General features: G+C 44.9%; 1 protein-coding gene and 1 long non-coding RNA gene across 3 annotated transcripts in view; one reads left to right on the top strand and one right to left on the bottom strand.

The window, feature by feature from the left end:
• Sh3rf1 (SH3 domain containing ring finger 1) overlaps positions 1–25,585 on the bottom strand; it is a 241,211-nt gene that overhangs the window by 174,723 nt on the left and 40,903 nt on the right. The gene's annotated exons all lie outside the window — the stretch shown is intronic.
• 1700001D01Rik (RIKEN cDNA 1700001D01 gene) lies at positions 1,699–9,049 on the top strand. The gene is made up of 5 exons (NR_045475.1): positions 1,699–1,827; positions 7,685–7,768; positions 8,155–8,310; positions 8,415–8,559; positions 8,999–9,049. It is a non-coding gene; the product is annotated as an RIKEN cDNA 1700001D01 gene (long non-coding RNA).

Genomic DNA, 25,585 nt, shown 5'->3' with positions numbered 1-25,585 from the left:
CTTTAATCACAAAGCAATTAAAAAAAAAAACAATAATACAAAAAGACGTTTTAGGTTCCCATATGTTGGGAAACTGTAAATCATTTCCAAACAATCCACAAATGAAAGTAAAGGTTGTTAGAGAAATGTATGCATCAGTAGGCAGGAACCATGCTCACTGCAACACAGATAAATTGGAAACATAACAATGGACTTTGTAAAAATAGGAACAGCTAGCGTTACTGTTTTTAAACACTTTTCACACTTATACAACGGACTATAAACTTTTTACGGGACAAATAAATGATAAACACAAGCTGGCAAAGGATGGGAGAAAGAGGACGGTGATGTCAGATATCGGTGATGATCTGAAATTGAACGGTAGCTTCCCAGATGTAGAAGCATATTGTATGTTTCAAATATAACCTACATTACCATTCATGGATCTTAAGTATGACCAACATGGGATGCACTGCTCATCTGTGACCAGTTCAATGACATATCTGTGCTCCTTTTACCGACTTATGTTATTGTTTCTTATTTATTTTTCTAGCAGTGCTGGAGACCAGGCAAAAACCCTACCACTGAGCTACCCTCCCCGCACCCACTCGCTGTTTTAAAATTCTAATGCTAATGCTCTTTTTCCTTTTTCTTCCTATTCATAGACTGAGAAGATACAGTAGATCTCAGAATAGTCTAAGAATATTTACTTCATAATCCATAACGGTAGGAAAGTTACAGTTATGAAGCAGTAACAAAACAATTTTATGGTGTGTGGGGTGGGGTCGTCACAGCACGATGAACTGTATTACAGGGTCACAGCATCAGGAAGGTTGACAACCCTGGCTCTAGAGCACAGTGGACCAGAACAGCTATGAAGTCCCTGTGTGGAACACTTGGTCCTTTCAAGGTAAAATCCCACCATTAAGAGAGCAGCACAGCTGTCTTCAGCGTGTGCAAGAAAGAACCAGGCAGACAAACAAACAAATAAAAGCATCACACTTCCAAACATAAGAAAATGGTGGACTCTAATCTAGCACGTTGCCACTTCTGATGGCTGGCAGCCTGAAACATCTTTCCTGTGGAAAGCTTTAAAATATGATCAGCATTTTCTAAACAAACATTTTTGGAAAGCATTACATTTCATAAAGAGTAATGGGGATCATGAAATTGGGAACTGACGTTCTTGTTATATTTGGGTTTTTATTATCTACCCTTCCCCTCCAATTGCTACAGTTGGCCTTGGCAATTAACAAATGCCAGCCCTAACTCCTTCTGAAGTGAATCTGTTGATGGAAAGGCCAGGAAACAGTTTATCTCCACTGGGAACATTTTGAAGGAGGGATTTAACGGGGGCTGAGGCAAGGAGGATCTTTAAAAAACAATATTTGCTAAACTACAAACACACATGCACACATGGGAGTTGTTTTACTTTCAACAAGTCCTGAAAGTAGGAACAAAACCAAGAGAGTTAAAAGAATAATTTAACACTGATGTTTCGGGAATGTTGAAAGAGACCAGGCATTCAGACCTCATGTTGCTAAATTTGTTCATCTAAAACCTAAAAGACATTTTCATGACAACGATGTTGCTGTTCCTCGGTGTTCTGCTTCCTCGGGCAGCTTATTTCCTGCTCAAAGTTATAATTTTGTATTCATAATACCATAATCATTTCCATGGTAACTTCCTGTGATGTCAGAGAGAAAACACTGCTGCCTTCTCCCACAGCTCCCATCTCCCAGCTGAGCCAGTTTGTTGATTTTATTCTTTCCAAAGTGCACCAAAGCTTACTGTTCCGAGTGCTCAGGACGAGGTCTCAAGTTCAACGCTCTCCATCCATCACTGCAGGCAAGTGGGGAAAACCGAGTGGCCAGGATCCTGGTCAAAACTGCAAATGCCACTAATGGTTAAGATCAATTTGGGTTCAGGGCCCGGCTCCACTGGCTGTGAGTTACATAGTAGCCAATGTTCTCCAGGTCTGGTTTGCCCGTCTCAAAAATGAAAAGGCATCTCATAAGGTCACTGGGAGAATTCAATGAGACGATGCATATCAGATGCATACATAGCCTGGCACGGGACCAACGCCAACTCAAAGCAAACACAGTGAGGGTCCACCAGGACTTCTCTGACTCCCCAAACAAAGAGCCGGGATGGATGGTATCTCTGTCTTCACTCTGCAAAGCCTGGGGGTTGGGGGCTACTTCGTGCAAAACAGTGTCCTTCATGCTGAGACAGGACTAGCACTCGTGTCTGGACCCTAACAAGAACCGTTTCTTTACCCGATGCTTCAGTTCAGTGCTTACTAACCTCAGCAGAGATCTGGTTTCTGGCACAAGATCAACCTCGATTCTTGCCCTCTCTATTTCTCTTGTGCCCACACACCCAGGCAAATAGAGTACACATTTAGCAGCCTTAAACAGTAGGTCTCTGTGTGGAGGAGAACTCAAGCCCAGGCCGGGCAGTCCTATTTCAGTGTACCGTCTCATCTGTAGCTCCTTCTAAAGAATAAATTAAAATGAATCAAAGTCTTCAGTTTCCAGCCTGTTTATAATTATTATTTGGGTTTAAAGCATAGTCACAATTGTCTGAGCCTCTGAAAGTACAATGGAAGTAAATATCCACCTTCAGAAACCAGAGTATCCGATAATTCCATGCCTGGGTAACTGTCTGTTTCTACAAAAACAACCACAATAATAATTTCGTCTACCAACAGCATGAAACAGTTTCCAGCAAAAGGGAAGCCTAGCCCTTTTGAATCACTTAGCTGTGTTACCATCGGAAGATTTAAACTCTGCACCTCAGGTAAAGTTTGGTGAACTTCCCGTTAGAAATGCTAATGGTGCCCTCAATGAAAGGAACCTGAAACATGGACAGGTGTACACTTTCCAAGCAAAAAGACAACATAAATAAAAGGGAAATGAAACAGACTATAGTTAGATGGCAATGCTCATTCCCTTGAACTCTTTAGGGAGATGGCTCTTGAGAAGAAAGACAGAAAAGATTTCCTGAATGAATGACTGGTCCCGGTCCCGCCCCCACCCCTCTTGGAAGCAGGATCTCAGAATCTGAGCTAGCCTCAAACCCAAGTATAGTCTAGAATTTCTGATCCTCCTGCCTCCATCCCTGGGATTGCAGGTCTCTGCCACCATTTCCCTGTGTGTCACATAGGCTAGAAAAGCACTCTGCCAATGGAGCTACATCTCCAACCCTCCAGAGTTTCTTAGCGCTAGTGAAGAGATTCACTCTCCGGCAGGCTCTTCCCCTCTTCCCAGTAGAGTTCCATGACTCTATGAAATCACACACCGAGGGACACCCCACGGAAAACAGAATACAGCCCTGGTGCTCAACAGGTAGGGTTTAGGATCTGGTTGCACTGACTGAGGTCTATGACCGTGAGTGGTGGCCTTTTGCCAAGTAGGAAATTAATACTTTTGAGGCCACAGCTCTGTTGTGCAGAGAGTGGCCAGCATACTCCTGGCACACGGGAGACATTCAGAAAATACCTTCCAGTCCCCTCGCTCTAACTTACTTCACCCTGACAGGCTCTGAGGAAAAGGGAACTCAGAGGAGAAGTAAAACTTCACGGTGGATGATCAAATGAGACAGGAAAGCAAAACAAACCAACCCCACATAGAGCATGCTCTTCAGGAAAGAATTAGCTTCTCCAACGGTAACACTATATTCCCCGCGTGGTTCCCCTCCGTCCCCTTAACATCGGCTCAAGGGTCTTAAATGCTGCAGGGTTCTTTTTTTAATTACCATTTCGCTTAAATTTTGAGGTGCACATCTTCTTTTAATCAAACTACATCAACAAAACTTCCAACATGTATTTCATTAAATCACATTTTCTGCCAAGGTTTTATCACGCACACCCCCCCCCCGCCCCAATCAAAACAGCATACTTTTATGACCAAATAACACAGTATCTCTTTCCTCCAACAACCCAGAGCAAGCTAAGATCTGCATTTCATGCACTAAGAGTGGAGAATGAAGAACATCACATTCTGACAGTTAACAGTAGATGCCTCCTCGGTGTCAGAGAGCTCGACTTCCTACGGCAGCTGGGGTAGGGCTCACGATAAGATGGGCTCATTACTTCTCCTTTCTCTCATTTAAACCATTTTCTTTAGAATTAAGAAGTTGACCCGCTGGCTGAAAAAACTTTCCAAGGGAGTGAAGTGTCTCCCTCCAGGTCAATCACCTCCCCTCCACGTCAATCAGAGAGCTATGGCAGGGGAGGAATCCTACACTAACGTGGGACATTACCAGCAATGGAGTTACCTGATGGGACAGGGTAATGAGGGAGCCCCCGGGAAACTGCTTCATTAAATGCACTATTTACGTTCCACTAAGTCCAGTGTTTTAAATTTTTGACATTTGTTTTGAAACCGGAGTCAGATCCAGTACACAGTATTCCTTTGGCAAGAGCAATAAAAAAGTTAATGCCAGTAAGTCTAGCTTTCCTGTGACTGTTCTTTGTGTGTCAGGGTATCAGAGGTCCTACGAATCGGGTCAAAAATTAACACCACATGTGCATCTCCGGAGAAACAGAAATGGCTTGTGAGATGTCTATCAAGGAAACTAGTTTATGGGTTTGTAATCCCATTGCTAAGACGGTAATCAGCCTGGGGAATGCTCTGAAGCCACTATCTCTTCTCTCTTAATAATTGAGTTAGGGAAAATAAGATCAAATCACTGAGAAACGCAGGCGAATTTCCAGGCATGTCAAAGGAAAAGCCCTAAGGAGGAAAGCAAAGCAGCATCCTTCTGGGGTGAGTTTTAAGACATCCCATCTCGTCCAAGTGTTGACAAACACTCACCTGTCCGGGAAAGTCCTCCAGTGTATCTTCTCACAAGAAGTCTGAGAGGGGCTGATGTACCCACTGGACTAATCCTGTCTTCCCCTTTCTCAGAAGTTACCAACGCACCAGATCAGTGTAGAATGAAAATGGTTTTTGATTCAAGGGGGGGGGGGGGGAGGGGAAGCAATTCTAAAAGCATTTAAACAATTGCCTAACCTAGTCCAACATGGTGACTCACGCCTGTAATCCCAGCACTCAGGACGCAGAAGCAGGAGAACTGCTGCAAGTTCGAGGCCAGCCTGGTCTATATAATGAGTTAGCTCCTGACCACTCAGGGATATATAGTAAGTCCCTGTCTCAAAAACAACAACAACAATAAAGAACTTCTTAACCAGAACAAGCACACACAAAACACACAGCCTGCCAAGAGAGAGAAGCTAACCCATCTAATTGACACCTGACATTGTCTTGGCAGAATGATCTCTGAAAAAGAAGCTACGGCCTGTCAGGACCATTCACGTTCCAGCTATTCCAGGCCTCTCACATATGCTCATTCCCTCGCTGTCAACACTATAAGACAACTATACTCAGTTTTTGCTTTGTTTTGTTGGAAAGACTGGTTAAACTCACAATCTTCCTGCCTCAGCTTCCTGGCTAGCTCAGATTACAAGGCATATGCTACCACACCCAACTCACATTTTTGTCTTTGGGGAAAGTGTCGTGTGTACACATGGAAGCCAGAGGTCAGTCTCAGGTACCACGTCTCAGGAGACATCCATCTTGTTCTTTCGAGACTGAGTCTCTTCACTAGGACTTTAGGGTAGGCAGGTTAGCTAGTGAGCTCCAGGGATCTGTCTCCATCTCCCCAAGTATACACCACTACACACCACCACATGTGGTTGCTTACATGACATCTGGGATCAAACAAGTCTTCATGTACCCAGGGCAAGGACTTTACCTTCTCCCCAGCTCCAGTTAATATTTTTGAAAGGCTACCCAATGATAAACTGGGAAAGCCAGCAAGAGCAACATTTATGAGGCCATCTAAAGAAAAGCCTCCCAAGACTGAATGCTTTCAGGAACTTGTTAAAGAGCAGCCAATTGAGTATCAGCATGCACCACTGAGGGGTATGGGGAGGGAGAGTGTGTACCAAGAGACCACCATGGGGAGGGATAGGATTACAGAGACCTTCCCCTCTATAAATGGCAGAGCTTCCAAACATTGGTTAGTGGTCCTTCTGTATGCCACACAGAAACTCCATCTAGGATGGGTCAGTAAAGTTTATGCTTGCTGCATAGCTCAGTGACCTACCTCAGCCAGGGGTCTGCTGACAGTACCCTCAAAGTTATCTCCTTGCAGCAAGGACATTAGAAACCATCCCCAGGCAAGCTGTGTGCAGTGCACACAACAGACCTTGGATGCATCAAGTGGTCCAGTCCTTTCAGGAAACACAGTAGAAGACACTCAAGCTACGGGAGGCTCAAAAATATCACATTCCATATTCCTTTAATTTACCAGTGGAGCATCAAGAACCAGTGAGGCAAAGTGAATAGGTCAGGAGCCTAAGAAGAAGTAGACCTGTTAACTCCTAGATAGTATACCCTCCATGAAACCAAATTCCCTACATTTTTCAAACAAGTTTCAACAATGCAGTGAAAACTTAGGATTAGCCACCAGCCTCAGAATCAACAATGGCCTGGAGAGATCCCAGATGCTTGCAACTCTGTCTGCAATATGTGGTCAGCTCCACAGTGGCCCTCTACATTCCTGAGCTACAGGCCCTCCAGGCTTTGGGGGTTACCGGTTTCGCTGTAAAGATAAACCCAGTGATAGACTATGATGGCTGGGCGGGCTGCAGCAAGGGCTCTGTGGAAGGCACTAGCAAAAGCGCCCTTTTTAAATGCCTGGTCTCTTAGGTCAGTGACAGCTAAGCCACAGCAAAGGAGAAGAGACCGGGCTGTTTGCACAGGTGCTACTTTGCAGAGCCGCTAACAGGAGCAAGCGCTCTCCCACAGAGCTGGCCTCAGATCAGAGGCCTGCTGACCCCAGAGGGAAACACTAGTCCGGGTGGGCGGATCCTGCCCCAAAGATGGGCACAGGGCCTGGAGAAAGCAAATCAACCCCAGAGGCTTCTTTTGGAATCTGCCAGGCTTTCTTATCTGTAGCCAAGACACTATGCAGGAAGCAGGAAGAAGCAGGAAATTAAAAAAAGAAAAAGAACAATTTAAAGAACTGTAAAGAACTTGCCCAGTTACTCATTTAAGGCTTCGATTTGGGTTTTTGCTTGTTTGTTTATTTTTGTTTCCATTAAAAAAGTAACCACATTCCTTCGAGAACAACCTCCATCCCTCCCCCCACTGGCTGACCCCAAGTAACAGCAGTTTCTGTCCAGAGTTTAAATGACCTCTGGCCTTCCACCCACTTTATCTTCTACAGGAATTTCATTCATCCTTTTGTTACCCACTAAACCCCCATTGTGCCTGGGGTTTTCCTCTCACTTTCAGTCATATGCCCTGAAAGAAACTCCACATCTGCAAAGGAAACCGTGTGTGTGTGTGTGTGTGTGTGTGTGTGTGTGTGTGTGTGTGTGTGTGTAGGGGGGTGGGGAAACCTCAGTACTATAATTATACTTTCTTGTAGATGAAATACCAACCAACGTTTCTTGAAAACAAGGAGTTGGCGAATAGTAGACCAAGCAAGTCCTTGTCTTAATACTTTAGCACGTCATTACCTTCATTCCTAATCATTAACAACCCGGAACCTACATGGCCAGCAAATTACAACCAGCCACGTTAGTTATGCTCATTCTGCTCTGGCCCCCTAAGGCAGGAGACAGCACCAAACACAAGTCTAAAACCCCTTGTGATTCCTGACCCTGTCTCTCTCTTTCCTTCTGGTCCAGCTCCTAGAAGCCTACACACAGGTCAGCGCAAGTCTTTGGTAATTCAAGGAGAGATGATCAGAACTCATAATCATGCAGAAGCCAGTAAGCATTGCTAAAAATTACCCACTTCCTCCTAGCTCTGCTTTGTCTATCATCTGTATGTCTATCATCTGCCTATCATCTATCATCTGTCTATCTGTCTCTATTCTGTCTGCCTATCTATCATGTTTGTCTATCATCTATCTATCTTCTATCATCTGTCTGTCTATCTCCCATCATCTGTCTATCATCTGTCTGTCTGTCATCTGTCTGTCATGTGTCTATCACCAGTCTGTCTGTGTGTCTATCATCTATCTAGCTATCCAGCCCTGTGTGTGCTTGTGTGGCACATGGCACGTGGAGGACAGAGGACAAGCTTGGGTGATCTCGCTCAGGCGCCCTCCACATTTTCCTCCCTCTCTCACTCACTGGGGTTTTGGGGTTTACAGAATAAGCTAAGCTGACTGAAGAAGCCCAAGGACCTGCCTAGCAGATCTGCACATTGTTCTTAAGACATCATATGGTAGGAAAAAAGAAAACAAGATGGGAGCGGAAACTCAAAAGGAACAAGGGAAAGATAAGAAAAGCTTTAACAACATAACAAGGTAAGGCAGGGCGTTGTAAGGCCAGAGTGTGGTCTTTGTCTTAGTGAATAAGCATTGTCCACTCTGGGACAAGGACCTTCATTCGGGATGCTTTCCCTCAGCAGGCTCCCTGTCTCCTCCGAGGTCAACATCCCCGATCCTCCCCTGCACTGCACTCTCAGTCTGCAGCAGGGATAAGCTAGCCTCATAACTGAAGAGTTCCAGTTCCTATCCACCCTCCTCCCTAAACACGGTGGGAAGAGCCACGTTGTATCCTTTAGGTGGAGTTGGGTCCATGGTAAGTCACCAAATACTACGATAAAATTCAGCTCAGACCCTTGTTCCACTACAATGTGAAGACCTGCATGCGCCCTTGCCTATAAAGGGGGACAGTGACAACCCTAACCGTGCTGTGTGCTAGAGCTGGAGCCGCTGTGCACGGTGACTCTAAGCTACGTTCCCGCTCTCCACTCTCTCCATCAATGACAGGTGCCAGGCTGCCTTCTGCCCTCTGGCTCTCTGTAGCCTCGTACCTTATCTCTCCTCTTTCCCTCCAGCTTCCCTTTGTTCCCTTTATTTATTTTCATTTTCTTGCCGCGAAGGAGCGGGAGCGTTTACCGCTGAAGCAAAACCCTATCTCTCGAGTCATAGCAAGAGGAACAGTTTAGAGGATGGCTCTAGAATTTTGTAACCCATGACTACCTCTAAGATGCTGCTGACCTTGGAACAAACCCAGTTTTCCGAATTAAAGTGAACCATTACAAAGACTATTATTTATAAGAGAGTTGAAGTCTCTTTTAAAGCGAAAAAATAAAAATATGAAGTCGAACTATGTTGACATCACATAAAGTATCTTCTTTTCAAATAAAATACATAATTGTCTATGACTGTCCGGCGTGTGACGTTTCAGTGTTGTCAAAAACTGTTTCCTTCAGACTAAATTACTTAAGCTGTGTGGGGCGAGTGTGATGGTTAGTTCACTGTCAGCCTGTGAGAATCGACAGTCTCCTGGGCATGCCCGGGACCGATTACCTTGGTTACATTAGATGATATTGACAGACCCATCTTAACAGTGGGAGGGACCAGTCCATGGACAGGACCCTGTGAGATGGAGGAAGCAGGCTGAGTACTGCTAACTTGCATCTATCTATAGCTCTCTGCTTCCTAATTGTGAATATACGAGGGAAGCAGCCACTCAGGTTCCTGCTACCTTGGCTTCCCCTCATGAAGGACAGGACCTTGAAATGTGAGCCAAATCACCCTCTCTTCCTTAAGTGGGTTTTGTCATGCTGGTTTATCCCACAACAAGCAGAGAAACTAAGGTGGCAGCGCCTGCACAAAAAAAAAAAAAAAAGAAAAAAAAAAAAAGAAAAAAAATTGATCAAAAAGGAACATGAATAGAGAAGAAAAAAAAAAAAAGCAAAAACAAAAACAAAACCCCACTTACATACTGTCCCTGTTAGCTTTATGTCAACTTTACACAAGCTAGAGTCATCTGAAAGGAGGGTGCCTCAATTGGGGAAATGCCTCCATAAGATCTGGCTGTAAAGCCAGCCAGTGGTGGTACATGCCTTCATCCTAGCTCTTAGGAGGCAGAGGCAGGCATATCTCTGTGAGTTCCAGGCCAGCCTGGTCTACAGAGCAAGTGCCAGGCCAGCCAAGGCTACACAGAGAAACCCTGTAGTTTGAGAAACTTAAAAAAAAAAAAAAAAGTTCTGGCTATAAGGCTTTTTTTTTTTTTAATTAGTAATTGATGGAGGAGGACCCAGCCCATTGTGAACAGAGCCATCCTTGAGCTGGTGGGCCTGGGTTCTATGAGAAAGCAGACCAAAGCAAGAAAGCAGTCAGCAGCCCTCCATGGCCTCTGCATCAGCTCTTGCCTCCAGGTTCCTGCCCTACTTGAGACCCGGTCCTTGCTCTGTTTGATGATAGACAGTGATGTAGAAGTATAAACCAAACAAACCCTTTCCTTCCAAGTTAGTCACAGTGCTGCATCACAGTCAAAGAAACCCTCACGATGAACACGTGCCCTTGAACCTAAAACTCCATAGAAGTCTCTACTGCCCCTGCAATCATAGGATTCAGTTTTTCAATCTATTCTCCAAAGGAACTAAACCAAACAGCATCCGCCCGTCTTCTCTAAGGAGAGTTTGAATGAAGGGTTGTCACGTCAGCGCCTGTCTGAGAATCAGAGAAACTCGTTCAACTCAAGTGAAGATCTTGAGATGCTGTAGTTATTGGTCAAGATGAAGAAGCAAGCGTGTACTCGTGTGGTTTCTCAGTATTAAAAGTTCTCTTTCACCTCATCCCAGCGAAATGTGCCAGAGGCCAACCAAGCTGCCATAGCACCTCGGTGGTCTCATCCGAAGCCACCATCTTGATGGATGCTATCCTGACTCTGCCTCACAGAGGGACCTTTCCAGGGTGATTTTACTGCATGTCTTATGCCTTACAACCAGAACGTAAGAAAGGTTGGAAACTGACCTTCATTTTTAATACCATGAGATAGTAAAGTTAACACCATTTAGGACTTTGTTCAGTAGGCTCCTTGTGGTCCTCAATAAAAGAAACTAGGTTAGAATTTAAAAATCGGCTTGATACATCGACTGATGGTGGTCGGAGAGGCCTTGATGTGGCAGGACAGGGTTAGCAGACCTGGCCCAGAGCAAACGCAAGCGGAGGAAGACCACGCTCACCTTGAAAGGAAACCAGAGACCAGAGAGTCGGTCCAACCAGACCGCCACTGCGCATGTGCTGCGCCCCATGGTTCCTCCCAGTACTCAAGAGGTAGAGGCAGGAGGATCAGATGGTGTTCCAGGCCACCATAGGCTGAGGAAAAAAGGGAGAAAAAAACATAGGAGGAAAAGGAGGAGTGTGGAGAAGCCTGTTTCTATTTTATATCCTTTCCTGGTTTTTCATTCCCATGTGTTGAGAACACACCACTCGTCCTGGGTCTGGTTTGTTTATTACGGCATCCTCGCGCTCCATCCATCTCTTGTTTATGACCAGATAGCAAGTCCAGCATTTCCCATGAGGCTCCTCCTGTGATTAAGACGTTTTCATTGCTTTGACACTCTTTCCAAAATGCAGGCTAACATTTTCCCATGTCACTGAAATCAAAACACTGCAAAACGGAATACTTCCTCGCAACGTGGCATTACCCAATCCCGAGGAATGCATCCAGTCTTTGCAAATGTGCCAGCTTGCCAGGCGGCAACTTCACTGTTGTACTGACACACTAATTTCATTCCTCGGAGCCCATCGCAGTCAACCCCTGGTTAAAGAAAGTGGCAAGGGTAGATCGGGAGGAAATGGAGTGGGGAGCAGGCAGTGTCTGTCGCCAGGTCTGAGGAACATGTATGTAATAAGGGCAAGGAAAGCTGACAACATTGAGGAAGGTCAATAACAACAGACCTAAGACACTGGTCTGGAATTCAAGGGCAACTAAACAGGTGAATAATGGGCCCACAAAGCTCAGGTGTAAAGGGTGGGAGAGAGGCTTAGGATGGGGCTTGGGACAGCATCAGGGACTGGCTAGGACAGGAATGTGAAGTTCAGAAAGATGCACAACCTGGTGTGGAGGCTCATGCCTCTAATCCTAATACTCTGGAGGTAGAGGCAGGAGGATCGCTGAGAGTTTGAGGTTGGCTTGGTCTACATAGGGAGTTCTAGGCCAGCCAGAGTCATATGGTGAGACCCTGTCTCAAAAGCCAAAGAAAAAAAGGAAGGAGTAAATTTTTTTGAAAGAAGGAAAACATGTTTTCTAGTGTGACTGATCAGAGTCGCTGGATCTGTTCAATGTCCCTGGATCTTCCAAACCATCAATCATACACAAATTCTTCCTCACTGAAATCCTGGCCAGAAAAGGAAGTCACTGTGATGCTTGCTGTCCCTGGGAGAACAAGCAGCACCGAAGCCCAGGCCAGAACCAAGATCCATAGAAAGCCTCGGAAATGCTTGTGTGGGTATGAAGAATGAAATTTACAGCGAGAAGGTGGCGGTGACGAATGCCTCTGATCCCAGAACTCAGGAGGCAGAGGCAAGTGGATCTCTGTGAGTTTGAGGTCAGACTAGTATGGAGGACAAGTTCCAGGACAGCCAGAGCTAGACACACACACATACACACACACACACACACACACACACACACACACACACACACACAAAGAGAGAGACAGAGACAGAGAAAATAGTTGATTTACATACACACATATATGTATATATAGCTGCCCCCAGAGAGAAACAAAACACACATTCTGCTATAAACCTACTTTTCCCTTTTCCCTGGATAAGAAGAAATGCATGATTGGATCAGCCACTCTTGCCACCCCAGGAAATTCTGCAGAACGGGTACCAAAGGAAAGCAGCACCTCCCCCAGTCCCAGTCAGCATTAGTTAAGAAGAGACAACTAACAGTGCTCGCTAGCCCGGTTTGGCTTGTGAAAAATCATTTCTGCAAACATAGAGAAATGACAAGGGCATTAGCTCTTTACACTGTGGCTAAAATACTGGGCTGCCTTTGTACGCAAAGGAAGTGGCGCTGGCTTTGACAGAAACAGAAATGAGTGCATTAATTAACGTAATGAAGCACAGAGAGCAAAACCTGCAAGGTAAACATAAGCTAGCTCCCCTTTAGGAGATCAGAGCTGAAGTATCCTTCCAAGGTGCCAGTGCAGTATTGAGAAGCCACACTTTAGATAGACCCAACCTTCTAAGGCGGAGGTCCTCAACCTTCCTAATGCTGCGACACTTTAATACAGTTCTTCATGGTGTGGTGACCACCAATCATACATTGTCATTACTGCTTCATAACTAATTTCGCTACTCTTATGAATCGTAATGTAAATTTCTGATAAGCAGGATGTCTATATGTGACCCTCGTGAAAAGTTCATTCAATCCCTAAAGGGGGTCACGACCCACAGGTTGAGAACCACTCCTCCTCTAAAACACCACGTGGTCCCTCTGGTCTATCATTCCAAGAAGCCTCCACGCAGCAGCTCCTTAGTAATCTTTCCCACGCTGACAGAACCCGTGGTAAGCTTAGATATAGCAGCTCTCCATGAGTAAGAATGAGGAGTCGCTGACAGACGTTAGGACAAGAGCAGAAGAGGTGAGAATTGAGCATCTGACCTCAGAGAAGGTCAGAGAAGGAAACAAACCCTGGGCCTGCCTGGGACACTGCAGTGCTGAACATACACAGTGGCCATCACCACTTGTCAGGAAAGGGTTGGCTTAGCTGTCTTCATTTAATTGATGCAGAAAATAACAGATACGTTAGGAAAATGTTCAACAAAAATTGCCAAGAATGTTTTAAATGGTTCTGATATTTGACATAGTAAATAGACTCAAGCTAGCCACACACACACACACACACACACACACACACGCATGCACACGCACACATACACACACACACACACACACATACACACTCTCACTGGTTAGGTATTGCCTAACCAATGTCAAATAAAGGAACCATTAATTAAGTTTTTTTTTAAGTTTTGCCTGCAAAAACTATTTCAAAGGACCAAAAGCTATCTGCTAAGAAACCTCATATCCTTCCTCTGAAATCTCTAACCAAATATTTGAGGGATGGCGCAGAGGGGGCAGCTTGTATTTGTTCTTCTCTGTCTAGTGTTCTCCATTTCCTTCAAGTCTGTTTGTAGGCTGAGGGCCAGTAGACAGCTGTTCTGGTTACCCAAAAGAACTCAGACTCTCAAGAACTGTGTGTCCATGGGTTCCTGCTGCCGAAGTCAGGGCTTTCAATTCAGAACCGTGGGGTAGAAGAGAGGAAACATCTCTAATTTGCGCCCCTCTCTTGGTGGGCTGTTTTCAGAATAACATTTACTTGTCCTTGTGAATAAAATCACCGTTGTCACTTGAATGTCACTCTTTCTACACCCAGGTTCTCGCTTTGTCCACCATGACTCGAATGGTACTTAGAACAGTACTGATTAACCACCACATTCGAGGCAATTAATTCAACTTCGCACATGGCCATCTCAATCAGGAGAAAGACAGAAGGGCTGGGGAAAGAGAAGAGGTAAAAAGGAACTTTGTGTTCCGTGCCTTATTGACATTACTTCAGTCAAAGTGAATCCCCTGCCTCCAGTGAGTCATTTCTCACATATGTAACTGAGGAAAAAAAAAAGCAGCCAAGGCAGGAAATAGTTTTGTTATCTGCTGCAAGTGATTTTGACTACTATAGGAAAAAAACTGAAATTGATGTATTTTTTTTTCCTTCTTTACTATGAACTTCATGTAGCTGGAAGAAAAAGATGTCAAGTTGCCCATGGCTGGCTGACTCTTCGTTATGAATGCTGATGAAGTATAAATTACATTTTAAATACATGTCATTTCACACGTTCTATGATTAAATATTTACGCTAGCTTTCCTCAGTCAAAGGGGAATGGACCAAGTGAACTCCACTCGATCCTCTGTCCCCAGAATGAAGTTTCATTCCTCTGGTATTTCTGGATCTCGTGTTTTGGCAAGAGTGGGGAACAAGGCAGGTACTAAAAGTGAGAAGGCGGGCTTTGCTCCAAGAGAGCAGTTACTGCCTGCTGTGTGGATACTAGAGAAATTCTCAATACTACAAGTCTCCCAGTAGGCTGGGTACCTAGGCCTTGGGGTCAATCAGGCAGACATTCACTCCCTCAGAATCTCCCATCAAACAGCTGACCCACAATCTCTCCAGGCCACCTTGGTGTGACACAAAGCTGGAACGTAAACCCCATTAGTATTTATTGGCATGTAAAGTGCACAGGAATTTGAATTTGAAACTATGTGAAATTGCATTTAGAATCTTCAAGAACAAAAGTCATGGGCTGGGGAGATGCCTCTGTCAGTGTAAGTGTAAGGGCTTGAGTGTGAACTCCAGAAACCATATTTCACAAGGCCAGGCGTGTGCTTGAAATCCTAGCATCCAGGAAGTAGAGATAACAGATCCCTGGGCCCACGGCCAGCCTGCCTCGCTTCAAGCAAAAATGAGATACCCTCTTGTCTCTGAAAACAAGGTAGACGGCTTAACTGACAGACAAAACCTCCCCCTTGCTTCTTTCACACACACACACACACACACACACACACACACACACACACATGCACACACATACACACATGCACGCACACACACACACACACAAGCACACACATACATACACACACATGCACACACTCACACATGCATGGACAGCAGACTCTGAGACACACATGCATGTGCTCCCAGACACAGGCTTGCACCCTCACACAAAAGCACCCAGTCTTTGAAAAGGTCTTGATGGTTGTTCAGATTAATGAGACTGGAGGTCAGGCATAGGTTAAATTAGCCTTAAAGGCAAGGTTGGCAGAAAACCAGTTCTGGTTCAGTTTAAGTGTTCCATCTTTGAACGCACTGTGTTGAAGCAGTTGAAACACAACTTAACTTTAATGGGAAAATGTCTGAAGTAGTTAATCAGAAGCGAGGGTGCCTGCTGCACTGGAGGCTGAGACTGCATTCCGTGCTCGCCAGCACTGAGGAGTAATCCTCACAGTGCTGAAGTGGGGCCTCCAGCATGGGGGGTGGAGGGAGCGGAGCAGCCATGATTTTATTCTTTTTGTCATCTTCCTTTCAAGTGGAAGATTCCTAACACTCTTGGCCTCTGACAACAGTGACAAACAGAACTCTGAAAACCATTTGAACATAGCAAACAATACATCTTTCCAACCAACTGGGATGGACAACCACCAAGCCAATTCCTCAGCCTGCTGATGCCGATTTGGGCAGCGTTGAAGACCTAACTTCCACAAAAATCAAAGCTTGACAGCGTCCCACTTGCTGGCTTCAATCCTCAAAGAAAAACAACTTAGGATTTAATAGACAGCATCATCGGCCACACTACAACAGTTTTGAGAAAAATTAGAAAACATCAACTCTGGTAAGGAAGACCTAGTCAAATGCATGCTTTCAGCTAGAATGCTTTCTACGACAGCGCTTCCTGTAGCAATGGGCACCACACTCCTCGTGGCCTATGTTATAATCTACAATTAAAGCAACCAACTTTTACTTTGTAATACAAGAATGCAGCTGTTCAATCCAAAATGACATGAAACTTCATCTTTTAGCTCCTCCACCCCCCAAATTGGCCAAGAATCTTAAGGTCCAGTCTTCATGAAATATCTGAACTCTACCATTCTAAAAGCCTTGTATTAGAGAGGCCCAAAGTCACTACCCGGTGCACTTAGTGAACTGCTAAGCTAAGCTATAATCCTGCCTGCAGAAGGAACTAACAGGCCGTGCTCATAGCACACCCTAAAACACTCCCTGCAAAGTAAGCCTTCTCCCCTGAGCCATCAGAGCAGATAACAACAACAACAACAACAACAACAAAAAGGCCCACAGTAGTCCTCTTTTCCATTATAACCTTACGTGAATAACAACATATATTTAAACTCATTTGTCTGGTTATGAAGGTTGACCTGGTGCCAAGTCCAAGTCAAAGCACACCGCAACAGAACACCGGTGACGTGTAGGTTATTACGTTTTGAAGTGATAAATCAACAGGTGTTCTGTATGTTTTGACAACTTCCTAACAGAAACTTAAGATAACCGAATTTAACTCAAAATGAACAAGCGCTGGTAGGTAAATACCATAAAATAATAAAGTCTGCATCGATAAAATCGGACCGGTAACCTGAGGGCAAATTTCAGCCAGTCCCTCCCACCCCTGCCATTTCCCTGTTAATCTTTCACGTTCTGAAGTGCACTTCGTAGTTAAAAGTGAGAAGAAGCCGGCATCAACAGCTCCCAACTGTGTGACACTTTAACTTTCCTGGAACTTGTTTATTCTCTCCTGTCTCTGAGCCACAGGTCTAATATGTGAGTTCAGCTGAGAACACGGTCCTAAAATGGAGAGTTTTCAACTGTCTGGCGAGGGAGCCAGTGAAAGCTAACAGGCACAACCTCACTGTCCTTGGGTGAATCTGCAGGAGGTGCCCTGTGGCAGCCCACATGGCTTTCTCAAGACAAGAGCCTCATAGAACTCAATACTCACCATTTTACCTCCAGCTTCTCAAGTGGATCACACCTCTAACAGATAGATGCCCTTTAAGACAGTGCCCCTGGGTTTCCTGGCATAAATCTGGGGGGGGGGGGGGACTTCTTTGAGGAGACCCATTTGACTGACAGGTGATGAAAGTCCGTCGAGTGCCTGTGCTATTCTCACCTCACAGAATTGCCAGGTTGAGACAGACAGACAGACACTGAGCATGTCCAGCTCCAGGAGGACAGAAACACAAGCAAGGAACCTCATTTCCCAACAGAGGGCGGCACCCTGAGGGGCCAAGAGGTGTGGAGAGTGATCCAGGAAGTTCTGAGGAGCTGACAAGATGGGAGAATGCAGCCTGAAGACCTAGCAGCTCCAAAGGCTGTAGGAGAATGGACAGGGCTTGAAGAAGCATATAGAACACTCTAGATCCGTGATAAGACCACATGGCAGAAAAAGAGCAAGACCCACGGCCACTCTCTCAGTCCACAAACATCCTCTGGTGTTCTAGATTCCGAGGACACGTTGGGAAGAGATCTCATGGAACACTCTTCCTGGCAGCATGCAGAGAGAAACAGGTTAATGTATGAATACAGACGTTAACATCAGATGAAGACAAACCAAATGAAGCAGGGGAAGGACCCAGGGAGTGGAGAGAGAAATCGCTAGGAGTGCTCGTGGGGAATCAGGGAGGGAGCAAAGATTTCAGTCAAAGAGGGGGAAAGGGGTGAAAAAGAAAAGAGAGGAGATGCAAAGGCCCCGGGGCAGAACAGCTTGCTCTGCTCTGAGAACAACAGAAGACCAGTGTAGCAGAAGGGTATTGCTCCACTAACACTTGGTGAATGATAATCATGGTCCTTTTTTTTTTTTAATCAGTCTTGCTAGGTATCCCAAGCTGGCCTCAAATGCAGGATCCTCCTGACCTCCCAAGTGAGGAACTACATGTGTGCACCTCTATTCCCAAACCAATGATGTGCCTGCCTGGTTGCCATTTACCATCAACATCCAATAATATCACCTTGAAACAAAGAAACCATCGCTAATTTCCAAACCTCCCTTATTGATGTCAGGAAACAAGGAATGTCCCCACTGAGAAATGTCCTATATCGATTACCGTACATAATTGTTAAGAAATTTGCTCTGGGTGTCAGAGGGGAGCCACAAGGAGCTGTCCCCAGAGAAAATGGCATCTATTCTATGTCTATAGAACTCTGATCTAAGTTTTATCCTTAAGGCTGCATCTGGCTGGCACAGGGTCACATGCTGTAAGCACAACTATTCTGAAGACTGAGTGAAGGTGTCTGCAATTTTATACTCATCCTGGGCAATTTAGTAAGACTCCAGTAAGGAAAAAGAGGTGAGGAGGAGGAGGAAGAGAAGGCAGAAGGCGACAGGAAGAGGAGGGGAAAAGGAAGGAGAGGGAGAGAAGAGGTAAAGGGAAAGCCATGTACTACGTGGAAAGGTATGGGCACACCAGCCAGATGACAGACTGTTGTAGGAAGCCATTACAGCTTGCAGCAATGTGCTGAGCGAGAGTGGAGGGGTTAAACCGAGGGGCTGGGGATCTTTGAAGAACAGGATTGGGACTGTTCCTTGTGTGACGTCACTGCTTGGAGCAGAGTTTTGAAAATCAAAGGTGAGAAATGGAAAATTGTAACCAGATTTCTAAGGGCCCAGAGATTGGGCCCACAGGTATGTGTCTCACGCTGCTACAGAGAACAGGGTGCCAGGGGAGGGCTTTATACTTTATGCAGAATGACAACAACTCCCTAAAAGAGGAGAGGGGGGAAAAGGGAAACCGGCTGAAAGATGAGACCAGTCACCACGAGCAAGGCTCTGCAATGATTACTTCAAAAGGCATCTCAAAAAGAAAGGATGCCTGGGAGTGGCGGCACACACCTTTGATTCCAGCAGAGGCAGAATGCAGAGGCAGAATCTGTGAGTTCGAAGCCAGCCTACTCTACAGAGCGAGCTCAGGGGCCAGCCAGAGATACACAGAGATACACAGAAGACAAAAGGGATGCTAATGGCTGATGGCTGGTTGACCCTGAGTCTCCATGCTGAGCAACAGAGGGAGGATGGGACCAGAAGTATAAGTAGGCATCACAGGAAGGAGAGGATGGGAGAACAAAGGCAGCATGACCAGCTTCACACGTTGCGGGTAAGTGCTAGTTGAATGAAATCAGAGATGACGCCTAGGATAGGACTGCAGAGGTGTACCTGCAGGGCACTGGCCGGGGGGGGGGTAGCCATGAGATTAAAATAGGATGTTGACAGAAAGGAGGCTGAAGAGGGAAAGCCTTTTGGAGAGACAGGAGGAAGGGACACGGTGGTCTCAAGGATGTCATTGAGCATAAGAGAGTCAAGTGTACAGAAGTAAGGGAAGGTGCAGGCTGAGAGGAAAGGATGGGTCTCATTACTAAGAGCAGTCTGGCAACTGGCAGTCTCTTCAAGACAGGAGGTAGACTGCAAAGGTTACGGAAGTGAGTCAGTCGGAGGAAACGCAGACGAGGGCGCAGGTTTGCCAGGGCTTGCTTCTCAACGAGATGGGGAGAGGTGTGCAGCTCCAGGAAGGGGGGCGGGGGGCAGCGTAGTTAAGGGAAGGCTGTGTCTGTTTCTAAGAATGAGAGATAATTATTAATTAGAGGTATAAGGAGAGAAGAAAGAATCCACTGCACAGAGAGAGAGAGAATGATCTCAGAATGACACAGGCTACCCAAGAATGAGACCAGCCAAGAGAAAAGCAGAGATTTCCAAAAGAAGAGACTCTCCTTCCTCTGGGCTTGTGCCCCTCGGTAGCACCATGCTCGAAGTGTTCCCTGAAAGAGGCAGAGGCCAAGAAACAAAGCTACACATAGCAGCAGGCTTTCGAAGTCACTTTTAGAAGACATAATATTCTGGCTGACGCCATTATCCCAGGGAGTGTCGTGACACCAGAACAAGCAAGTGTTGACTCAGAGACGGTCTCTTTTGTTTAGTGAATGACGGAGGTGGGTGAACGAACAACGTGGGCACATGACTGAGGAAGAGCCTTCCAGACAACACAAATCACACCTTACATAAAAGATGATATTTTGTTTCTGAAATTAAGTTCAACTCCCACGGGCTTTGTCCCCTGTCACCGCTCAACACTGACAGTTCAGTTTCAACTTTGTAAAACAAAACACTTCTGCTCTTCGGGGTAACTACCTACAAATCAACTCCGTTTCCTGAACACCAGAATAAAGTCATTCCACAGCAGTAGAAAACAAACTATGTAAAATGCATTGACTAGAACGCACCAACTTGGTAATGAATGAGATAGTCAGAGCCCAGGTTAACCTCATTTAACCACTTCCTATCCGCCAAGAGAGGACCATGCCAAGGAAGCAAGACCAGCAGTCATCAGGTCAGCAGCCTTTTAAAGAACTTGCCACAAGGATCCATCCATTTTATAAGTGCCCACTGGAGAGAATGAAAACCTGTCTTTACAAATATATTTAATATAGTGTGCCAAACTTGCCGATGGTGGTTAGTAGGTTTTCAACCATGTTGAGGTGGTGAACTTAATAAGCTAAACTAGTATTGGGCACCCCTAAATTCTAAATCTACGCTGTACTACTTCAGTTTCTCTAAATGCTCTTAAAATTGCATTTCAGCAGGAGAAAAAAAAATCACAGTTCAATTAACATTTTTGTGGTGGCACACATCTGTAATACCAGCCCTTAGGAGCATGAAGCAGGAGGATCGAGGGTTTGAAGCTAGCCTTGGCTATGTAACAAGTTCAAGGCTAGCCTTATCATATAAGACAGTAACGTGTGTGTGTGTGTGTGTGTGTGTGTGTGTGTGTGTGTGTGTGTGTGTATACTTAAATAATATACATCATTTCTAAGTAGAGAGTGGTAGCTGGGGAGTGAGGATATGGTTCTGTGGCCTAGCACTTGTCTAGTGTAGAAAAGACTGTGGGCTGAATGCCTCGCACTGCAGAAGGACAAGAAAGAGAAAACAAAAAGAGAGATGGTGGGGAAATAATACAAATGATTAAACTCTACCATCAATCAATAACCTCTTTGCAGAAACCCCGATCTCCAGGTACTAAAAAACATTGAAATGACAAATGAAAAGCAAAAGGCTATTCCAGGTTTCACATTGAAAAATGTTCCTCTTGAACAAACTGTATCTGTCACCAGATATTTCTTCTTCCCCTGATAGGTATATAGAAAAATGATTCATGGAGACCGTCCATAGACTACAAAACTAGGTGGTGCGGGTTTCCCAACAGGTGTCAGGTGTTGAGCCGAATCCCTGCCTGTAACTTGTAAAGGAGCCGCAGCAGGGCACTCCTTTTAAAATCTGAATTAGCATGTTACACTCTGAAACCACAATTGGCCAGGGTGGCCAGGATGGATCCCTGGGTGTTCTGTAACATCCATACATTATTTATTTTACTACGCAGCCACAGAGGGCTGAGATCACTCTGTGTGTGCCTGGTTCCACCCGTGGGCTGAAAACAACTTTGCCAGCAGAGTCTAACTATCTCCAACTATGGCATGCCCAAACAGGCAAACCAAATACTTCTCCTAGGGCTACCCAAGGCAAGGGGAAGGACACAGGGGCACTGGAGAGAAGAGAACGCATGGTCCTGAGATGTGAGAGCAGAAGGCATTGTATTCCCAAAAGCTTCAACTCTGGAAAGTTAAAAAGCAGTATCATGAGGGTGAATTTAAAAACCTGCTCGATCATGGAGTTTGCATTCCAAAAGCCTGATCCGAATTTTATTAAGGACTTTATTTCCTATAAAAGTTACATAACATGGGCCAATGAGGTGGCTCAGCAGGTAAAGATACTTTGCTGCCAAATGCAATGACCTAAGTTCCCACGTGGTAGGAGAGAACTGACTCTGGCAGCTGTTCTCTGACCTGCACACCTGCGCCACGGTGCACACACATACACACTCTTACACACGCATGTATGCGTGTACACATATGCACATGCATGCACACAGACAAATAATAAAGAAGTCAGTGCAATAAGTCTTTTTAAAGCTATAGCACATACTTCAGTTTCTTCCTTCAGTACTTTCTTCACATTTGAAGCTGTGATTGGGTCACTGCTGAGTGTATAGTCTGAATGGCTATCTTCTATAAGGCTTAAAAATCTGCACTAAGCTAAAGATGTGTGCCCTGGGTTCCATCTCCAGCACTGGAGTGGGGAAAAAAACTGCACTAAGAAAATACTGGTTTAAAGAGAGATTGTCTTCAAGTGTAGATGGTCACACGCACAGCTGTCAAGTGTGCGCACACACTCACTTCCTATGACAGCTACAACAAACTTCGTGTCTTCTCACTACGTACGTTTATTAGCTCAGAGTTTTAGAGGTCAAATTTCTGAAACAGGCCCTTCTGAACTAAAATCAAGATGCTGACAGGGCTGCATTCTTTTCTGGAAGCTCTAGGGGAAAATGAATTTCTCACCTCTTCCAGCTTCTAGGGGCTGCACGGCTCGGCTTGTGGTGGCGTCCCCTGTATTCCACAGCTGGCTCATCACACAACACTTCTGAAACCTTGTCTCCTGCCCACTTCCACTCAGAAACACCCCCACCCCCATCCTGTGATTACACTGGAGCCCTAAGCAACTCTGGTTCCTCATGTCACGGTCTGCCAATTAGCACCCTTAATCCACTTTTCCAAATCACACCTTACCATACCACACCATACCACACAACACCACATCACACCATACCATACCACACAACACCACATATCACACACATCACATCACATCATACCATACCACACCATACCACACAACACCACATCATACCATACCACACAACACCACATCACACCATACCATACCACACCACATCACACCATACCACACCACAGCATACCATACAACACCATATATCACACACATCACACCATATCACACCATACCATACCACACCATACCACACCATACGATACCATACAATGCCATACCATACACATCATACCACATCACACCAATCACATCATACTACACCACACCATACCACACACATCACACCATATCACACTATCCCACACTACACCACACCACAATACCACATCATACCACACCACACCATACCATACCATACAATACAGCCACACATTGACAGAGTTCTTCATGCTCATAGACAAGTTTCTTAGACTTTCCTGTCTAGTTTTCTGATGAAAACTTCCACAGATGTCTTTGGCTCTGTAGTGTTTGTTATTGTTGTTGTTATTGTTTGTTGTTTGGTTGTTTGATTGGTTGGTTTTTATAAAGCATCCTTTAAAAAAATTCTAGAGGTTTCCAAGGGTGCAAAGCAGAAATAACTCAAGTAGGTTCTAAGACCCACAATGGCCCCATCTACAATCAGACTGGAGAAATGTTCAGGCCATAAAGGTTGTGAGGCTCCTGTCCATAGCTGCAACTTATACAGCTATAGACAGGCTGACACATGACTACATTTTTGTTTTTAATCTCAAGATTGAGTTTTTCCAGAATTTCCTTAAGGTCTCCATTTGGCTAAACAAAGATATCTGAATGACATCACTGTTTTCTAATAAAAATAAATTATATTTCAATTCCAACTTCATCTATAGGAAAATAAGCTCATATTTGTAATGTTTCTTCCTTTTCTATTTATAGGAGAGGCATATACAGAATGATTACATTAATTAATAATTAGATTACTAGGAGCTGGAGAGATGGCTCAGCCCTTAGCACCGGTTGCTCTTGCAGAGATCCTGGACTCAGTACCCCATGGAGACTCACAATCATCAGTAAACCCCATTCCAGGCACCTAGTGCCCTCTTCTTATTTCAGGTACAACATAGGAACCAGGAACATATGTGGTACACAAACATACAGACAAAACATATACATAAAGTAAAATAAACACTTTAAAAATAAATTACTGTCAGATACAACCCAATTCTCTAATACTTTTCTGGCCTCTAAATGATCATAGGAACAATTTTCTGAATCTTCAAAACAGTATGTGAAGTTTGCCAAAGAGATGGCACAGCAGAGAAAGGTGTTTGCCGCCAATCCCCATGACCTGAGTTCAATCCCCAGGGACCCATAGAGCTGAAGGAGAGAACCAACTCTACACGTTGTCCTCTGACCTCCGTGGCATGTGCGCACACATACAAAGTGTAAATCGGGCTACTGACTGCTCACTGGGCAAAGGTATGGGTTGCCAAGCCTCACAGCTTAAGTTCAAGCCCCAGTACCCATGTGGGTGAAGAGAGGAACCAACTCCCCAAAGCACACTGTGGCATGCATGTGTGGATGTGGGGGTTAGAAGACAGCTTTAATCATAAATAAATGTAATTTAAAAATTTAAACAGCATTTGAACATAATAATTCTACAATACATGAGTTTTTAGTTTTTAGTTTTTCAAACTGTGCTCTTTAAAACATCTATAAATGTGGATTGATGTACTTCAGTTTAAAAAGCTAGTCTGCAGTCACATACATGATGTGATGTGAGGCCACGGTGCCTCCCTCCCTGTTAGGCCATGATGCGCACTGTCAGAAGTCCCCAAGCAGGGAAGTCACCGAGTTTACTACCATCAGTGTCTCCAGAAAGTTTCCCTAGCCCCCATATGCAAGTGAGAAGAGGGAAATGACCAGCAAGTCCCCACTGAGGATCCCTCACGTAGGAAAGTGCTGAGCTTACTCATCAGAGCTGGGAACACAGCCAAGCGCAGCTTAGCCTCTAAGTGTAGGGGATAAATAAACAGAAAAGCATTTGCAAATACCAAGTGCAGAATCAAAGCCAAACTGCAACTATGATTAAAATTTACTCTAGACAACACAAATATGAAAAAGGTTCTGTTGTCTATTATTTTTTAAAATGTAGTATTCTACAGGGCTTTCATCAGGGCAAGTCTACATAAACGTGACTGTGTTTGTAACTAACACGCATGCATCTTGTCCCTCGGATAAAGCTCTGGAAGGCCCCATTCACCATATCTGAGCAACAGAACTTGTAAAGAATTTTTAATCTATGTGTATGAGGGTCTGCACGCATGCACACCACTGACAGGCCTGGTGTTAACAAGGCCAGAAAGGCGCATCAGCTGCCCTCGAAGTGGAGTTACAGTTAGTTGTGAGCCACCGGGCAGGTACTGCCGGAACGGCAAGTGCTCTTAATCTCTGAACCATCTCTTCAGCCGACAGGCTCTTTAGAAAGGCCCTTCAAACTCTTTTTTCATGTGATAAGCAAGCAATGACACTCAACTAAAAGAAACTAAAGTCACCTTTGAAGGATTA

The sequence above is a fragment of the Mus musculus genome, chromosome 8, assembly GCF_000001635.26.
Source record: "Mus musculus strain C57BL/6J chromosome 8, GRCm38.p6 C57BL/6J".
NCBI classification, from domain to species: Eukaryota; Metazoa; Chordata; class Mammalia; order Rodentia; family Muridae; genus Mus; species Mus musculus.
This window is presented reverse-complemented; position numbering and strand designations above follow the sequence as displayed.